This window comes from Sus scrofa, chromosome 6, assembly GCF_000003025.6.
Source record: "Sus scrofa isolate TJ Tabasco breed Duroc chromosome 6, Sscrofa11.1, whole genome shotgun sequence".
Taxonomy (NCBI): Eukaryota; Metazoa; Chordata; class Mammalia; order Artiodactyla; family Suidae; genus Sus; species Sus scrofa.
Genome location: NC_010448.4, coordinates 2307481 through 2311379, shown reverse-complemented (window position 1 = coordinate 2311379; position 3899 = coordinate 2307481). Strand labels below are relative to the sequence as shown.

Genomic DNA, 3899 nt, shown 5'->3' with positions numbered 1-3899 from the left:
AACGGACGGCAGGTGCACAGTAGGTGGTGGAGCACCCCCACTTAAAGGAGGGTAGGAAAGATCACTCCTGGTAGGGGACCTCGCTCCACGTGCCCCGTGGGTCATAAAAGAGCACCTGGTTTTGCCAGAGGGCCCAGGGGAGCAAGGGAGGAGTTGGGATCTGAGGATCTGCGCTGGCATCCCGACCCCACCCTCCCACAGAACACCCACGGTATGTGCGCGTGGCAGAAGCATCCGGCCATTCGACCCTGGGATCTGAAGTCAGCTCCATCTGGGCCCAAATTCTACCTCTGCTTCTTATACACTAGGTGACCTTGGGCAGGTACCTTTCTTCCTGAACCTCCGTCTGGACAAGGACAACAAGACCTCCCTCCTGGGCTCACAGGCTTCTGGGAGGATGAAATGAGGTTAATGCACACATTTAGCCACTTGACATAAACTAGCAAATGGTTAGCTCTCAAGACGTTTTTGCTTTTATTGCTGTCCTGGATGTGGGGTGGTGGCTGCTCCCCCAGTGTGGGGCTGGTCTCTCCTGCACAGATGTCCCCACGGATCCCGGTGCAGTTGTTCAAACGCAAAGCACTAGCTGGGCTCGCAGACGCAGACGGTGACGGGGTGGCCATCAGGGGCCGTCCTCATTCTCCGCAGGTGCTCGCAGGCCTCCTTCCTCCCCGAGCCCCCGCTTGCGCCGCGGCCTGGTGGAACACACACGATGACTCTTTGCTGGTAGAATCCTGCCTGGAGCCAGGGGAGTGAACCAAATGACCTTTTGACCTCTCTCCCAACCCTAACTCCAGGGTTCAGGCTCACCCGGCATGCACAGGGGCCGATGAAATTAGCCACTCCTTCCGGAAATACGAGGCTCTGCAGCCGTTGTGCAGCTCCCAGGGGCTTTTAGATAAGACTTGCTCCAGGCTCATTTTTCCCCAGGACTTGGGGAAATCTCTGGGTCTGTTTGGCATCAGCTTGTGTCCTCGCAGTCCCACCAGTGACCTTCCATTGACCTCTGGATACTGGCGAGAAAAAACGTCATTTTCTCCCTGTTTAACCCACTGAACTCTCAGAAACGACAGAGTGACAGAGGCCAGCCCGGCCTTCCCAGAAAGGCCTCCGGCCCCCGCCGTCGCCCTGGCTTAGAGAAGGCACGCACGCCGGGCTGAGGCCAAGAGTCGCCAGGAGCCCCCTGCACTGAAAATGAAATGAGGTCTTCCTGCGAGGGCTTCTCCCGCGAGGCGCGCAACGAGCGCGCAGGAAGGCAGCGGGGCGGCCGATAGGGCACCTAGAGGAAGAGGAGGAAATGGCCGGCAGAGTCTAGACGCGTTATCTTGCCCCCCGTGCGGGCACCAGCCCACGCTCATCCATCGTCCCTGGAACCGACTTCCTGCCTCAGGATTTACGCCAATGACTTCACCCTCTTGCTATCTCGGCCGTCCCGCTGCTGCCCGCTCTGGGCTCTCAGGAATTAGGGGCCAGATAACAAGTCTAGACAGCTCAGAAGTTTTAAATGGATTATTCTCCAGGGGGAGAAGGATGGCTAGTGACTAGCACTGGGGACTCCAAAGCCGAAATCCTGGACTGCGTTCCAATCCAATTCTGAGTTTGTGTGGGGCCCGCAAGGCATTCACGCTCCGCCCGCTCCACCTACCCCCGGACTCCGACGGTGGAAAGTGGCACAGAACTGCCACTCCCACCCGCTGGCCAGCGGGAGCTCCGCACCCCACCTCCCTGCCCTTGGTTCAGGGAGGACCCCCGGGGCTGCCCTGGCAGAACTGGATGAAGTCCAAGGCGCTGGAAAGGTCTGCCCGGCCCTTGCGTTCCAAGCCAAGGGCAGTGGTGAAGCCGCACGATGCACAGAAGGAAGCCCATTCATTCGAACCTCCAGGTCTCAGGTGGAACACCGTGCCCTGCTGGGCAGGCGACCCTGGCACGTACCTCCACTGGGCGGGCCACCCGGACCTGAGCCAAATCATCTCGCACGTGACACGGTAGCCCCTCTCGCTCCTTCTCCCACCCTTTACGGTTGAACCGTGTCCTCCCCAACTTCCCACGTTGGAGTCTCAACTCCCAGTACCTCGGAATGTGCCCTTATTTGGAAATGGGCTCCTTAAAGATATAATTAGTCAAGATGAGGTCATGCTGGCGAGGGTGGACCTCCAATCTGACTGTGTCCCGATCAAAGGGGGGCTGTGGACACAGAGGGGCCCACAGGGAGACGCCACGTGAAGATGACAGCGGAGATGGTGGGACTGCATCTACAAGTCAAGGAGCCAGGGCAGCCGGGGACCCGGAGCTGGGGAAGGCCTGCAGCAGGTCCTGCCCGCCCCTTGGTCTCAGACTGGGGCCTCCAGATCGAGGAGGAGGACAGTGCTGCTGCTGCAGCCCCCGCCCGTGGTGCTTTGTCCCTGTGCCCCAGCAAACGCACACACACCCCGCCTCCCTGAAGGACAGAGCCTGGAGGATGAGTGCCCGAGACCTCAGAGCGGCCGCCGCCCCTAAATTATAACAAGCCCCTCAGAGTCCTGACAGCAGAGGGCTTCCCTGGAGTAGTCCAGGCCACAGAGCCATGGAGTCAGCAGCGGCGGACAGCGGGAAGGCAGGGAGTGGCTCCATGGAGACCTGGGGAGGTTCTGTCAGCTGGGGACAGGGCTGGAACGTCGCCGTTCATGTCTAGCCCGTGCCTGTTGGCAGGCACCATCCCAGACGCAGTGACGGCTTCCTCCAGGACCCACAGCCTTTTATGGGAGCTTTCTCTGCTACGGGAGAGCGCTTGGCCCACTCGCAACGGGCAGGGCAGAACTGCCAGAGGTCACTGTCCTTGGGAGCAGAACTCAAGCAGGGCCAGTGCCAGCTGGTGGGCAACGTCTCAGCTCCCTGGCTGAGTAGCTGAGAAACCGCAAAGGGTGATCCATGCAGTCGCCGAGCCACCCAGCTCCCCGGCATGGCTATAGGCCCAGAACGCGGCCACCACTGGCTCCCTCCATCCCCTCTCTCCTTCCCTGCTCCCAAACTCAGACTTGACCCTGGTCTCCAAACTGGGGCAATGGGAGATGACAGCTGCGGGCACAGAATATGGGGTGGGGAGACAGCCTCGGCTGCACGCTGACCGCTGACCGAGTGCACGGAGTCATCTGCGTGTCTCAGGTGATGTGTCCCCACCCTAAAACCAGCCACTATCCCTTCTGTTCCCAGGTGACAGTCCTAACGGTACCTGGGCACGGCGGTCCTCTCCAAAGACTCACCATTCCCGACTCCAGCCTTACTAAAGGGGCCAGGGCCCAGGCACGGGTGACTCCATGTCTAGATTCCGGCCGATGGGATGGGAGCAGTGACGGCCCGCTCCAGACGCGTGCCCACGAGTCCCCCTCCCCGCCTCCTGCTGTCTGGGTGCGGAGGCGATGCGGCAGCTCGTCGGCTCCTCCTCCTCCTCCTCTGTCTTTCTCTGCGCCGCCTCCTCCTCGTCTCACACCAAAGGCAGGGTGAGGGCAATGCTGCCGACTCGTTTGTCTCCATCAAAGGCGACTTTGAGGCTTCCGGCCCTAGCACGCCTTTCACCCATTTCAGTAAGCCCAAAGCAGTCTTCGTTTACATTAATCCAAAAATAATAAAGTGAGAGAAAAGAGGGGAGAGAGAGTACTGGTGAATCCCAGAACCAGGAATCCAGGAAATGCTGGGCGAGCCGGGCTCCTTCCAGGAAAGACCAGCCTGTTCTGATAAACGCTGCAGAGTGTACCTCCCCGGCAGGCGAGAGGTGACCAGACACACGGCGTGGGGGTCACTGGGGCCCTCTGCCCGAACCCACGGAGGCCCATTGGGAGGGATTTCCTAGCACGACAGCGAGTAGGGACAAAGGGGTAGTCAGGTCGTTAACTGCCAGAAACTATCCTGATTCTCACGCAGCG

The 3899-nt window shown here is 60.1% G+C and overlaps 1 long non-coding RNA gene across 1 annotated transcript; it reads right to left on the bottom strand.

The window, feature by feature from the left end:
• Window positions 453-3665, bottom strand: LOC106510454. Its single transcript, XR_002344452.1, has 2 exons — window positions 811-3665; window positions 453-695 (listed from the first exon to the last, which is right to left on the bottom strand). It is a non-coding gene; the product is annotated as an uncharacterized LOC106510454 (long non-coding RNA).